Consider the following 16,597-nt stretch of genomic DNA (forward strand, 5'->3'; position numbering starts at 1 on the left):
GAAGCTGTGCCTTTTAAAAATATTTTTGTAAGAAAATAAAGTATCACACATATACAAATGCAAATCTGTAAGGGAGACTGGGTCCTTCAACACAAGACTAAGGTTAGTTCATTTTCTCAATGTAGAAATAATACATAAAGCTAATTATTAGACTTGCTGCAGGAGCAGAAGCTTTACAAGAGGGACTATTCCCTCCTGTAAAGAGAGATAAGATACAGGAAATTTCGAGTGTAGTGATGTAATTAAAGAAGTTATTAATACCCTAATAAACAGCACTGATCACATTGTCACTTAGGGAGTTATTTTTTGTTTGTATTTTGGTTTGTATAGAAAATAGGTCTTCACTTTGGAAGGTATCACTGAAATCTAAACCTAGAGAAGTCAAATATAGCTTATTAAAGGATGAATGGTGTGAATTCTCATGAAAATTTTAAATTGTATTTGTTGGTTGTACTTAAAAATTCTTTTTCAATCAGTGATCAATTTCCTCCTTTTGCATGTTTAGAAAATCTTATGATCCCTCAGACAGTTTCTTCTGGAACAAGATTTACTCTTCTCCCCAAGCCAGCCCCAGTAGGTTCACCTTTGGTCTCTGGAACTAGAACAAGAGGTAAGACGTGTGAATGTTTTTTCTTTTCTTTTCTTTCTTTTTTTTTTTGATTATTTTATTATTATTTTTTACTTTATTTTACTTTACAATACTGTATTGGTTTTGCCATATATCAACATGAATCTGCCATGGGTGTACATGAGTTCCCAATCCTGAACTCCCTTCCCACTTCCCTCCTCGTACCGTCTCTCTGGGTCATCCCAGTGCACCAGCCCCAGGCATCCTGTATCCTGCATTGAACCTAGACTGGCAATTTGTTTCTTACATGATATTATACATGTTTCAATGCCATTCTACCAAATCATCCCACCCTCTCCCTCTCCCACAGAGTCCAAAAGTCTGTTCTATATATCTGTGTCTCTTTTGCTGTCTTGCATACAGGGTTATCATTACCATCTTTCTAAATTCCATATATATGTATTAGTATACTCTATTGGTGTTTTTCTTTCTGGCTTACTTCAGTCTGTATAATCGGCTCCAGTTTCATCCAACTCATTGGAACTCATTCAAATGTATTCTTTTTAATGGCTGAGTAATACTCCATTGTGTATATGTACCACAGCATTGCTGGGCATACACACTGAGGAAATCAGAATTGAAAGAGACACATGTACCCCAATATTCATTGCAGCACTGTTTATAATAGCCAGGACATGGAAGCAACCTAGGTGAATGTTTTTTCACTGGGAAAATATTTATTGTTTTTAATTTGCCTTCCAGAGTTCAAATATTAGTTCATAAAATAGTTGTTGGAAATATTTCCAACAAAATTTGTTCATTAGATTTGTTAAAACTATTTTTATTAGGCAGTTTGGAGGGAAAGTGGAACTTTGGAAAAATCCACAACTGAGTAAGGACAAAACATACCTAATCAAAGGAAGGATTCAGGAAGAAAATGGATTTACCAATCTCTGAGAAAACCCTTTCCAGTCATTCATACTAAGCAACAAAGTCCTCTGTCTAACATGATTTAATCACCAAGGGTCTCCAGATGTTCAAAGGAAATCTATAACATGAAAAAAGAACACCAAAGTAAACAAACAGAATAATTGGCCTTGTAGAAAACAAGGATAATTCAGACACCAGAAGTTAACTTCTTAAGAAGTCTATTCTCTGCAAAATTCAGGAGTCTGCATGTATATAAAAACACACTGCTTTTTAAAAAGAAGCAATAAAGAAAAAAATTGGAAAAATGTGTAAAATTATTGAATTAAGAAATAAACTTCATATTTAATAAAGTATTAAATGTATACATCTGACTTCTTTTGATCTAGCAATATGGATGATAGAGCAGAGGAAATTTCCCACAACCTAGAACATAACATCTTAAAAGTAGGGTTTCTGAGTGACAGCAGGTAGGAGAATATAACCAAAGAGATAAAAGAAGAAAATGTCTCTGTTTTCAGTCTTCAGTCTACCAAGTGCCAAACAGCACTAGAAAACATTCCTTTGTAGATATATCCTATTGAAAATTCACAACAACAAGGATAAAGAGAAAAATCATAAAAGCAGAGAAGAAGAAAACAAATTACCCGCAAGAGAATGGAGCCAGACTGATTTGTGATTTCTCATTACTAACAATGGATGCTAAAGAAAATGGAGCAACATTTTCAAAATTCTTCCAGTAAGAGATTTTGAATAAAAAATTTTATACCACACTTTATTTTCAAACACGTATTCAGACACATTTTCAGGACTGAGAAAGTCTACTGTGCATACAGCCTATACTTTAAACATTAATTTGTCAAGAGAATAGTATACTCAAGCAAAGCAAGCTTTTCAGGATGAGGGTAGTGTGGGACATACAAAATGTTGTTAACTACTGTCACTCAGAATGAAGAAGAAAGATGGCAATAGATTTAAAGAAGATTCACTAGGCCTTGATTTTTGGAAACGTCTCCTATGAATGGCAAAGTTTTGTTGATATGGAATTACCATTTGTGGCTTCTGCCATAATATTTGATTCTACAGGGAATAATGTTTACATGTTTATTTTGTACATGATATTTGGAGTTTCATTTTTAAAAATCATCCTTCAGGGAAAACACAGAAGATATATTTATGTAAGAGAATATAGAGATAGATTGAAAAATAGATGCTGCTGCTGCTGCTGCTAAGTTGCTTCAGTCATGTCCGACTCTGTGTGACCCCATAGACAGCAGCCCACCAGGCTCCCCCATCCCTGGGATTCTCCAGGCAAGAACACTGGAGTGGGTTGCCATTTCCTTCTCCAATGCATGAAAGTGAAAAGTGAACATGAAGTCGCTCAGTCGTATCCGACTCCTAGCGACCCCATGGACGGCAGCCTACCAGGCTCCTCCATCCGTAGGATTTTCCAGGCAAAGATACTGGAGTGGGGTGCCATTGCCTTCTCCAAAAGATAGATGACAGATAGATTTATTGTTGTTCAGTGCTAAGTTGTGCCCAGCTCTTTGCAACCCTATAGAGTGCAGCACTCCAGGCTTCTCTGTTCTCCACTACCTCATATAGTTTGCTCAAATTCATGTCCACTGAGTCAGTGATGCTCTCTAACCATTTCATCCTCTGCAGAAGAGGGCGGCAGAGGATAAGATAGATTGATAGATTAGATAGATATAGATACAGGTGTGTAGATTGTTATAAACCCTACAAGAACAAAAAAAAAAGGTTAACTAAAACTATTTGGTAAGTTGACTAAGAAAAAGAGGTGGGAGGAAAATTAATGTGATAACTTCTTCCTGATTAAGGTTTATAAATCTAGACATAGAAGTATGACAGCAATAAGAAGAATCAAGTCAGAGGGCGAGGTTAACAAAGTTTCCCTCTGGTGAGGTAGAGTAGAGGGGCTGCCACAGGAAAATACTAAGAGTCTTAGACTTCATATTCCACATCTTCTCTACTGTTTTAAATTTGTTGCTGTGCCCATGGAATACTTCTATGATTAAAAGCTAGCTTATAAAAATAGAAGAAAGCATATAAAAATGAACTTATGGTTAATCTATCTTTTCACTGTGGAAAAGGGAAAACTCAATTCATTACCTGCATATGTTTTTCAATGCATTCAGGAACACAAAAGAATATTAACAACACTTCAGTTGTTCATAAAAGTTGTAAAAAAATTTTCATTTAACTTGATTTTGAACTATTAATATAAGCTAATATACACCACTATTTGTGAAAAATACAAGACAGAAAAATCTATCTCTTAGTGTTAAATCTATTAAAATAAAAAATTTCAGTTAGTTGTAAGTATTAGTTTCCTGCTATGCAGTATATCTGTGTGAAAGATTACGGGGGAAACAAAAAGGAAAACAAAAATGTATTTTTTCATGATAACTACATGAAAGTGTGGAAATCATCAAATAATTATATTTTTAAGTGTTATCTTTTGATTGAATGTATCTCGGTGGGAAAAAAGCCAGTATTAATCCTTTCCTAAGCTATTGGGTCTAGTAAATAAACTAGTGGTCATTACCTATGACCTGTATGAGAAATATGTATATTCTATACAACAGAAACTTGCTAAGATCCTGAAGCATCACATTTGGAAATAGGGTTATATGAATAGCTTTTCTGAAAGAACTAACTCCAAAGAAAAAAATATATTCCATAAAGTGTAAGTATAGCATTTGGGATTGTATTTCACCAAACTGTCCTATCATCCCTGGAGGTAGTTGATAAAGTCAACTGCATGAAAGATTAAAAGAGGTTTTGCTTTTTTGAAAAAGAAATTTAGAAGTACCAGTGAGAGGAGAAAGCTCTCATTTAGAAATACCTCATATTAAGAAGATAAAAATACTTACCTCAGTCAGGAAAAAAGACATATTCTTTAACATCATTTTGTAACCAAATTTTCCAAAATGCCAGGATGAGTGAGAAGCAAGCAACCAATTGGGAGCTTTGGATTGGCAAAGTTCAAGATGGAAATGGTAAGTTTTGTTTTAATTCGAAAAGAGTAAATGGATTTAGAAAATCAATGATTGATAATGTTGGAGTCTAATGAAAAAAGTATATAAATAATGCCTGAAAAGTTGCATTTCTTTAAAATATGCTCTCTCTATTTTTGGCATTTATTTAACAGATATTTATTCAGTGCTTACTACATATCAGGCACTATACTAGGTGCTGATAACATATCAATGAACTTAGTTCTTCTTTAAATTTGTGATAAAGATATAACTAATAGCTATTTTGGTCAATAATGTTACCTCTTATTGAACAGATTGACATTTCTCCATTGTATATTCTTGCCCCTTTGTTGTAGACTAATTGACCATATGTGAATGTGTTTATTTCTGGGCTGTTTATTCTATTCCATTGACCTGTGTATCTGTTTTTCTGTTATACAATTTTGATTATTGTAACTTTGTAGTGTAGTCTGGAGTCTGGGAGGATTATACTTCCAGATTTGTTCTTTTTTTCAAGATTGCTTTGATTTTGGGGCCTTTTGTGGTTCTATATAAATTTTAGGATTGTTTGTTTTAGTTCAGTGAAAATGTCATTAGTATTTTGATAGAGATTGCTTTGAATCTAGATTGCTTTGGGTAGCCATGGACATTTTAACAGTATTAATTTTTCCAGTCATGAATGTGGGATATCTTCCCATTTATTGGCATCATCTTAATTTGCTTCATCAAAGCCTTGGAGTTTTCAGAGTACAAATCTTTTACTTCCTTAGTTGAAGTTGTTCCTAGGTATTTTATTCTTTTTGATGTGATTGCAAATGGGATCATTCTTGATTTCTCTTTCGTTATTAGTGTGTAGAAATACAACAGATTTCTGTATATTAATCTTGTATCCTGAATTTTTACTGAGTTCAGTTGTTAGTTCTAATAGTTGTTTGGTTTTTTTTGATGGAGTCTTTAGGGTTTTATACATATATTATCATGTCATTGAAAAAAAGTAACAGTTTTACTCCTTCCCTTCCAATTCAGATGTCTTTTATCTCTTCTTATCTGATTGCTGTCATTAGGATTTCCAATACCATATTAAATAAAAGTGTTAAGAGTGGACATTCTTATCTCATTCCTGATCTTAGAGGAGAAGCTTTCACCTTTTCACCATTGAATATGATGTTAACTATGTATAAAATAAATGAGTTAAAAAGATGTAAGCACAAGAAATGTAGCCTATATTTTATAACAACATTATATGTAATATAAACTATAAAAACATCAAATCACAAATATTGTACACCTGAAACCATCAACAGAACATTGAATTAAAGATTTACTGAGCATGTCCCCACCCATCAGAACAAGACCCAGTTTCCCACACAGTCTATCCCATCAGGAAGCTTCCATAAACCTCTTATCCTTCTCCATCAGAGGGCAGACAGAATGAAAACCACAATCACAGAAACCTAACCAAACTGATCACATGGACCACAGCCTTGTCTAACTCAATGAAACTATGAGCCATGCTTTGTAGGGCCACCAAAGATGGATGGGTCATGGTGGAGAGTTCTGACAAAGCACACTCCACTGGAGAAGGGAATGGCAAACCACTTCAGTATTCTTGCCTTGAGAACCCCGTGAACAGTATGAAAAGGCAAAAACATATGACACTGAAAGATGAACTCCCCCATTTGGTAGGTGCTCAATACACTACTGGAGATCAGTGGAGAAATAACTCCAAAAAGAATGAAGAGATGGACCCAAAGCGAAAACAGCACCCACTTGTGGGTGTGACTGGTAATGGAAGTAAAGTCTGATGCAGTAAAGAATAATACTGCATAGGAACCTGGAATGTTAGCTCCATGAATCAAGGCAAATTGGAAGTGGTCAAACAGGAGATGCCAAGAGTAAACATTGACATTTTAGGAATCAGTGAACAAAATGGGCTGGAATGGGTGAATTTAACTCAGATGACCATTATATCTACTATTGTGGGCAAGAATCCCATAGAAGAAATGGAGTTGCCATCATAGTCAACCAAAAAGTCTGAAATGCAGTACTTGGGTGCAGTCTGAAAAACGGTAGAACGAACTCTGTTAGTTTCCAACGAAAATCATTCAGTCTCCAGTAATGAGACTGAATCTCCATGTCTTCAATCTCCAAGTCTATGCCCTGAACAGTAATGCCGAAGAAGCTGAAGTTGAGCGGTTCTTTGAAGACATACAAGACCTTCTAGACCTAACACCCCCAAAAAAGATGTCCTTTTCATTATAGGGGACTGGAATGCATAAGTAGGAAGTCAAGAAACACCTGGAGTAACAGGCAAATTTGGCCTTGGAGTACAAAATGAAGCAGGACAAAAGCTAAGAGAGTTTTGCCAAGGGAATGCACTGGTCATAACAAACACCCTCTTCCAACAACACAAGGAAAGACTATACACCAGGGCATCACCAGATGGTCAATACCTTAATCAGATTGATTTTATTATTTGCAGCCAAAGATGGAGAAGCTCTATACGGTCAGCAAAAACAAGACTGGGCACTAACTGTGGCTCAGATCATGAACTCTTTGTTGCAAAATTCAGACTTAAATTGAAGAAAGTAGGGAAAATGACTAGACCATTCAGGTATGACTTAAATCAAATCCCTTATGATTATACAGTGGAAGTGACAAATAGATTCCAGGGATTAGATCTGATAAAGAGAGTGACTGAAGAACTATGGATGGAGGTTTGACACATCGTATAGGAGGCAGTGATCAAGACCATCCCTAAGAAAAAGAAATGCTAAAAGGCAAAATGGTTGTCTGAGGAAGCCTTACAAATAGCTGAGAAAAGAAGAGAAGCTAAAGGCAAAGGAGAAAAGGAAAAATATACTCATTTGAATGCAGAGTTCCAAAGAATAGCAAGGAGAGATAAGAAAGCCTTCCTCAGCAATCAACGCAAAGAAATTGAGGAAAACAACAGAATGGGAAAGACTAGAGATCTCTTCAAGAAAATTAGAGATACCAAGGGAACATTTCATGCAAAGATGGGCACAATGAAGGACAGAAATGGTATGGACCTAAAAGAAGCAGAAGATATTAAGAAGAGGTGGCAAGAATACACAGAAGAACTGTACAAAAAAGATCTTCATGACCCAGATAACCACAATGGTGTGATCACTCACCTAGAGCCAGAAATCCTGGAACACGAAGTCAAGTGGGCCTTAGAAAACATCACTATGAACAAAGCTAGTGAGGTGATGGAATTTCAGTTGAGCTATTTCAGATCCTAAAAGCTGATGCTGTGAAAGTGCTGCACTCAATATGCCAGCACATTTGGAAAACGCAGCCATGGCCCCAGGACTAGAAAACATCAGTTTTATTCCAATCCCAAAGAAAGGCAATGCCAAAGAATACTCAAACTACCGCACAATTGCACTTATCTCACATGCTAACAAAGTAATGCTTAAAATTCTCCAAGCCAGGCTTCAACAGTATGTGAACTGAGAACTTCCAGATGTTCAAGCTAGATTTAGAAAAGGCAAAGGAACCAGAGATCAAACTGCCAACCTCCACTGGATCATCAAAAAAGCAAGAGAGTTCCAGAAAAACATCTACTTCTGCTTTATTGACTGCACCAAAGCCTTTGATGGATCACAACAAACTATAGAAAATTCTTAAAGAGATGAGAATACCAGACCACCTTACCTGCCTCCTGAGAAATCTGTATGCAGGTTAAGAAGCAATAGTTAGAACCGGACATGGAAGAGCAGACTGGTTCCAAATAGGGAAAGGAGCACATCAAGAGTGTATATAGTCACCCTGCTTATATAACTTATATGTAGAATACATCATGCAAAATTCTGGGCTGGATGAAGCACAAACTGGCATCAAGAATCCTAGGAGAAATATCAACAGCCTCACATATGCAGATGATACCACCCTTATGGCAGAAAGTGAAGAACTAAAGAACCTCTTGATGAAAGTGAAAGAGGAGAGTGAAAAAGTTAGTTTGAAACTCAACATTCAGAAACTAAGATCATGGCATCTGGTCCCTTCACTTCATGGCAAATAGATGGGGAAACAGTGGAAACAGTGGCAGACTTTATTTTGGGGGGCTCCAAAATCACTGCAGATGGTGACTGCAGCCATGAAAGTAAAAGATGCTTGCTCCTTGGAAGAAAAGTTATGACCAACCTAGACAGCATATCGAAAAGCAGAGACATTACTTTGCCAACCAAGGTCCATCTAGTCAAAGCTATGGTTTTCCATTAGTCATGTACGGATTTGAGAATTGGACTCTAAAGAAAGCTGAGTGCCGAAGAATTAATGCTTTTGAACTGCGGTGTTGGAGAAGACTCTTGAGAGTCCCTTGGACAGCAAGGAGATCAAACCAGTCCATCCTAAAGGAAATCAGTCCTGAACATTCATTGGAAGGACTGATGCTGAAGCTGAAACTCCAATACTTTGGCCAACTGTTGTGAAGAACTGACTGATTGGAAAAGACCCTGATGCTGGGAAAGATCGATGGCAGGAGGGGAAGGGAATGACAGTAGAAGAGATGGTTGGATGACATCACTGACTCAATGGACATGAGTTTAAGCAAGCTCTGGAAATTGGTGATGGACAGGGAAGCCTGGCATGCTGCAATCTATGGTTTTGCAAAGAGTCAGACATGACTGAGTGACTGAACTGAACTGAAACTAATACAATATCGTTAAGTGAGCTATGGACTTCCCAGGTGGCACCATTGGTAAAGAATTCGCCTGTCAATACAGGAGATGCAAGAGACACAGGTCTGATCCCTGGGTTTGGAAGATCCCCTGGAATAGGAAATGGCAACCCACTTCAGTATTCTTGCCTAGAAAATTCCATGGGTGGAGGAGCCTGGTGGGCTACAGTCCTTGGGATCGCAATGAGTGGACATGACTGAGCGCGCATGCAGGCATGCTTCAATTTAAAAAACGATCACAATGTGAAGAAGCAGGACATCTACAACAGAATAAAATCATTAGTTATATGTGGGGGAAAAAAGTTACCTCTTAATAGATAATTCTGTCTTTATTGAGAAAAAATAACACAACTGATTCAGTGTCTGAGATTCAAATGATATCTCCTGGGAATGTTTTCTGTAGTTGAAAATGACTGACAGCATCATAACTTGTGACAGCATCCTTCACCTGTGGGCACTCACCAGAATTTCAGACACTATGCCTCCAGGGTACCATCAGCTTATTTGTTATATAGCTTGACTTGCAAAGCTAAACTCGCAAGTAGAAATGAATATTTTTAGAAGATAACTCTTTTTTTTTAGATTGGAAATTTATTTATTTATTTATTTTTAAAATATAAATTTATTTATTTTAATTGGAGGTTAATTACTTAAAGAAACAGGATGGCATTGTTGTTAAAAACAGAGACTTCAACACCAGACTCTAGCACTTGCTAGATTAGAATCCCAACCACTCTATCATCAGTTCTTTTTATATATAAAATGGATTAGCAACACTTCCAATTTCCTTGGGAGACTGTGGAAATCCAAATAATTAAAATCATAACAGGATACTTTTACACGTAGTATTCAATAAGTGCTAGCTATTTAATGAGACAAGTGGAAAGAAAATAAGTTTCAAAATGTAAAGGCAATAGAGGGTATGGAAGATCACAGAGGAAAAACATCTGTAAGGATCAGGAAGGTTCTAAAGAACAGTACGATTTCGGTAATAAAGATCAAAGGTGACAATGCGGAGAGTTATATATACCAGGGAGAATGCAGGACCAGTCCATCAACACTACAGGGCTTCCCTGCAGTGCTGAAATGGGTCTTGATGGTGCCTGTATGCATGCTAAGCCACTTCAGTCGTATTTGACTCTTTGAGACCCTATGGACTGTAGCCCGCCAGGCTTTTCTGTCCATGGGATTCTCCAGGCAAGAATACCAGAGTGAGTTGCCATTTTCTACTCTAGCTTGATGGTGACCTAGGTCTAAGACAGGTGTTTTTCATTTGTTCTTTATCTGTCTCACTCCCAACTCATAGTGCTTCCTGATAAGTCTAACAGAAAATTGCTGAAAACTTAAAAATAATTATAGAGCTTCTGGAACATACCTTGTGAATTGAGGGTTCATAAAAGTCACTTGATCCGATGCAGGATACAGCATGCTTGGGGCTGGTGCACGGGGATGACCCAGAGGGATGTTGTGGGGAGGGAGGTAGGAGGGGGGTTCATGTTTGGGATCGCATGTACACCCATGGTGGATTCATGTCAATGTATGGCAAAACCAATACAGTATTGTAAAGTAAAATAGAGTAAAAATGAAAAATTAAAAAAAAAAGAATAGAAAAAAAGAGTCACTTGATATAAAATAATTATCTCTCTGAGTCCTCAGGAAGCATTCAGTTGGTTTCATACACACTTTCTGGCCATTTGCTATAGTATACCTGTAAATGGAGGAAAGAGTACTGACTTTTTCTTGTGTTATCCTAGAACTCGCTAGAGTCTCAATGCTATGTAGAAATGTAGACTCTATATAGATTAAGGGTCTCCAGTCTCCAGAATCTAATACCTAATGATATGAGATGGAGCTGATGTGGTAAAATAGAAGTAAAGTTCAGAGCAAATGCAGTGAACTTGAGTCACCCCAAAACCATCTCCCCACCCCATCTGTGGAAAACTGTCTTTCACAAAATCATTCCTTGGTGCCAAAAATGTTGGGGACCACTGATATAGATAATCTACTTAGAAGACTGATCCATCAGTTCAGTCGCTCTGTCGTGTCTGACTCTTTGCGACCCCCATGGACTGCAGCATGCCAGGATTCCCTGTCCATCACTAATTTCCAGAGCTTGCTCAAATTCATGTCCATTGAGTCTGTGATACCATCCAACCATCTCATCCTCTGTCATCCCCTTCTCCTGCCTTTTGGAGGAGATTGATCTTTTCAAATCAGTCAGTTCTTTGCATAAGGTGGCCAAAATATTGGAGCTTCAGCTTTAGCATCAGTCCTTCCAATGAATATTCAGGACTGATTTCCTTTAGGATCTACTGGTTTGATCTCCTTGCAGTCCAAGGGACTCTCAAGAGTCTTCTCCAACACCACAGTTCAAAAGCATCAGTTCTTTGGTGCTCAGTTTTCTTTATGGTCCAACTCTCACATCCATACATGACTACCAGAAAAACCATAGTTTTGACTAGACGGACCTTTGTAGAAGAAGATAAGCCCTTTGTAGAAGACCGACAAAACTATGAAAATGATATCTAAGGGGAATAGAAAAAATATTGTCTAGTGTCTTATATCAATCAAGACCCTAGAAAATAAGCATAAATGCTTCTATGTTCCATTATAATCTATTTTAGTGTAGGTGATATTTAAGCACACAAGACGTTTTTGCACAATGCCAATGAAATATATGTCCTAAACTGTGTTTTCTACCATTCACACATGAAGACATCAAGGTAGTTAACTTCCCATGTATACTGTATCACTTATTCTGTGAAGTTACTAAGCCGTGATACATATGTTTGGCTATAGAGAGACAGAAGCCAAAAGAAAAATACAGAGACACATATGTGGTCTATCATACATTCTGAAGAATAACAAGTTTAGGAAAAGGCAAACTACCAAGGGCCAAGGGAAGATGAAGAAAATGTAGTTGGAAGGATATTAAGGAATAATTTAATCTAACTAGCTTATTTGATAGTTAAGATATCAGTATTTTCAAGAGGCATGGCAATTGTCCCAAAAGAACACAACAAGGTAGTGGCAGAACCAAGATAGGAGCCAGAGCTTGTTATGTGTTTAGTCAGTGCTAAGCATTGCTCTAGATACTGAGGTGGCTTGTTCAGATGAGGAACTATGGGGTTTTCATGGTTTTTTTAAAAATTTTTATTTTCATGAAAATGCAATACTCACTTTTATAAAACATAGCTATTAATGATAGAAAGATGATGAACTATGGGGTTTTCTTTTTTTCATTTCATTTCACTAGTTTAGAAGGCAATAATCACTTTTATAAAAATAGCAATTAATGATAGAAATATTTTATATCAAGTATCTTCTGTGTGGTAGGCAGAGGCTAGGCATTTTTCAAGCATTCTCTGCAATATACTTCCTCTGAGAAATAAGTTGGTTCTGTTTTATAGCTAAGGCTATTTCCCTAACCTTGAAACAGTTTAGAAGCATCTCTCACAAACCACGATGCCATTGTTCTCACTTTTGGACTCAGCCCACAATATCCACTTCTCCATCTGCCCACCAGTCCCCTCCTTCACCTCACCAGATATCCACCACCCCCTTCTTTGTGTCATAGCTGCTTTCACCTTCAGTTTGTGAACTCCTTTGAGAAGAGAGTCTGCCTCTTCTTCTCTGCTCATCATGGTGGGGATCACAAAGCTATGCACTCATAGGTCTTAAAAATGTCATCAAGTTTGATTTTTTTTAAGCTCAGAATCAGAGGGCTTGAGTAGTTCTGATTAGCTGGTTTTGTATTTTTATTAACTGAGTTATGTGTTTGCCAATTATGGATTGCCAATTTTTTTTAAGGAACTAGGAAATGTTAATGCCCTTCAACCAAAGGTTCTGCAGGCCTTTGGCACTGAAGGAGAATGCCCAATCATGGGGACCTGTGAGGCCCTTCAGGGAGGGCATGTTAAAAGAAGCTATTATAGGATTTTGGGCTTCTCAGGTGGCTCAGTGGTAAAGAATATTCCTGCCAATGCAGGAGATGAAAGAGATGCAGGTTTGATCCCCAGGTTGGAAAGATCCCCTGGAGGAGGAAACGGCAACCCATTCCAGTATTTCTGCCTGAAAAATCCCATGAACGGAAGAACCTGGTGAGCTACAGTCAATGGGGTCACAAAGAGTTGGATGCCACCAAACACACATACATACACATTATAGGATTTGGGTTTTGGTTGGGTAGTTTGGAGGAGGGTGTAAGGAAACAGGGTCTCACTCTGGATGGAGTCCTTTTAGAAAGCAAGGGCAAGACTACGACAAAGTGTCTGAACAAATCCGATCTATGGGGCAGGGGTTTAAAATGGGAATACAACTGTGGTTGGTTAAGAAGTAGCCATCATTTGTTTTAGCTGAGAACTAGGGATATTGGATATTTTGTGGGTTGCACGGTGTTTTTGTTTTGATTCATTTGTCATGCTGTCAGAGTGGCCTGGTCTGATGTTCTGTGAGTTTTTTTTCCAATAGGAGAACAGCATGGCCTAAGTGAGAGTTAGACCAGTTTCCAGCAGTCAGGGGCTTTTGGCTTTTCAGAAACAAATGGAGAAAAGTATCTCTTCTTAACATGTAATGCGTGCGTGCACTTGTCTGGTTTGTAGTTTGAAACTGCTCTGCTTTAGTAGCTCTATAAGTTATGGACTATATGTTATATATAACCATGTTTTATATATACCTTCTGGTGGCTCAGATGGTAGAGAATCAGCCTGCAATGCGGGAAACCTGGGTTTGATCACTGGTTGGGAAGATCCCTTGGAAGAGGGCATGGTAACACACTCCAATATTCTTGCCTGGAGAATCCCCATGGACAGAAGAGCCTGGTGGGCTACAGTCCATGGGGTTGCAAAGAGTGTGACACGACTGAGCGACTAAGCACAGCACAGCACATATATTGTATATAATAGTTATATATCATAATAATATATAATATCTAATAATTGTATACCTGATGCAAAGAGCCAGCTCATTGGAGAAAACCCTAATGCTGGGAAAGATTGAAGGCAGGAGGAGAAGGGGATGACAGAGAATGAGGTGGTTGAATGGCATCACTGACTCAATGAGCTTGAATTTGAACTAACTCTGGGAGATAGTGAAGGACAGGGAAGCCTGGCGTGCTACAGTCCATGGAGTCGCAAAAAGTTGGGCATGACTTAGTGACTGAACAACAACAATAATATTACGTGTAATATTATAGGTAATTATATGTTATATATATTATAAAATAAATTTATACTTTGGGTTTTTTCTTTTCTAAAAACAATGGTCACTGTGGCAAACTCTGTTACCATTTGCTCTTCTCCAAATACTCTCTCCTCTTGCTTTTGCTGACACTATACTTCTCTGATTTTCCTTTGTATCTCTGACTTTGATCCAATTTCATAGGAATTTCCTTTTCTGTTCCCACATTCCCTCTCAGATGATCTCATCAGTTCCTATAGTTTTAAATACTGTTTCTATGGTGACAGATTCTAAATTTATGTCCACCTCAGGCCTCTCCTCTGACCTCCAGACTCATTTATACAGCTGCCTACCTAACATCTTCTCTTGAAATTTCTCTCAAATTCAAGACCTCTAACAAGGAATTAATTGACTTTCTGTCTTAATGTCATTTCTTTTCTAGTCTTTGCATGCCTCTAAACAGTCCTACCATCCATCCAGATTCTCAAGCTTGCAACCTGGGAGTCAAACATGATACCTACAGACCTTCAATCCCCATGTCTCATCCTCCAAAATGTACCTCATGTCTCCTCACTTCTCACCTCCTCTCCAGCCCAGCTCTGGTTCGAGCCCCCATCTCCGTCTCCATGACAAGGGCTCTTTTATTAGCCTCTCAGCTTCCATCTTGGCTCTATTCCCAAGCTGTTCTCACAACAGCCGAAGTTACTTTTTTTTATCTACTGGATGTGCCATGCAGCTTGTGGGATCTTAGTTCCCTGACCAGGATTAAACACCAGCCCTTGGTGGTGAAAGCACAGAGTCCAAACTATTGGACCACCAGGGAATTCCAAAATCATCTTTCAAAAGCATAAATACAATTAAATCACTCTCCTCTCACTTTAAAATCCTTCTGTAAGTTTCCAATGCACTTTAAAACAAAACCCAAAGTCTTGCCCATGGTCCGTGGCCTGCATGACCTGTACTCTCTCTACATATTAAATTGATTCTCATTCTAGATGCCCCTCCCCCAATACATTATTCTTCAGATTTTTAAATATGTTTCCAAGGTATCAAACTCTTTCTTATCTCAGGGCCTTTGAGCTTGCCCTACCTGTGAAAGCATCCCCACCCACACAGGCCTTTCTCCACTCTCACTCCCTTCCCATGGATGGGCCCCTGCTCATCCTTCTGTCTGTGCTTCAGTGTTCCCTCCAGAGAAAATCTGTCCTTGACCTCCTTGTCTAATTAACTCCCCTAATTATAATGTCATCAAATCCTTTTCATTTCTTTGTTAACACTTACTGGAATGCATAATTATCTATGTTAATAGCTATCTCTCCCTCGAGACTAAAATAAAATTTCCAACAAGGCAAGAGTAACAGCTGTTTTGCTTTTCACTCTGCTTCTGCATCTAGCTCATAAGTAGCACTCAGTAAATATTTGTTGAATGGAGTGACACACTGAGCAGTTGTCAGTTACTGGTATCTTCAAGTAAGTTAGGTTTGTTCTCACCGGATTCAGAACACTCCACGAGTGAAGGAGGGTAGCTACACAAGTAAGAAACATCGAAGGACATTAAAATGGACTCTGTTTTCAGTAGGTTGAAGCTGAACAGAGAGTGAGGGGACTCAGCCACGGTAAAGTAGAAAAATCAGCAAGTTTGGATGAAGACTGAAGGTCTAGACCAGATGGAGGAAGTTGAACAATTAACTTAAGGCTCTGTGGTAATCTGAATAATGACTACTGCAAGTTGTCCACATCCTAATTTCTAGTACAGTAAGTCCCCTATATCCAAACAAGTTCCATTCCAAGAGTCTGTTCAGGAGTCCAATTTAAGTCCAAGAAAGTTAGACTTAAGTCCAACAAAGGTAGACCCTAGTTACCCAGCTAACACAGTTGGCTATGTAGTACTGTACTGTCATAGGTTTATAACACTTTTCATCCAAATAATACATAAAAAACAAACACAAGAGTTAAACATTTTTAATCTTACAGTACAATACTTCACTTTTTGAAAAGTACTGAAGTACAGTACAACTGCCCGCATACAGGGTTGGTATCGAGTGAACAGGCAAGAAGAGTCACTGACGGGAGGAGATAGAGGAGGTGGGAGATGGTAGAGCCGAAGGAGCATCTTGAAGGTTCATATGTGGGGGACTTACTGCATCTGTTACCTTATGTGGAAAAAGAGGCTTGGTAGAGATGATTAAATTAAGAATTTTAAAATAAATTCCTGGGCTA

General features: G+C 38.0%; 1 non-coding gene across 1 annotated transcript; it reads right to left on the reverse strand.

The window, feature by feature from the left end:
- Positions 1-520: 520 nt before the first annotated feature.
- Positions 521-640, reverse strand: LOC138445486 (small nucleolar RNA SNORD22). Its single transcript, XR_011258914.1, has one exon. It is a non-coding gene; the product is annotated as a small nucleolar RNA SNORD22 (small nucleolar RNA).
- Between the last annotated feature and the right edge of the window lie 15,957 nt (positions 641-16,597).

The sequence above is a fragment of the Ovis canadensis genome, chromosome 8 (assembly GCF_042477335.2).
Source record: "Ovis canadensis isolate MfBH-ARS-UI-01 breed Bighorn chromosome 8, ARS-UI_OviCan_v2, whole genome shotgun sequence".
In the NCBI taxonomy this organism is placed as follows: domain Eukaryota; kingdom Metazoa; phylum Chordata; class Mammalia; order Artiodactyla; family Bovidae; genus Ovis; species Ovis canadensis.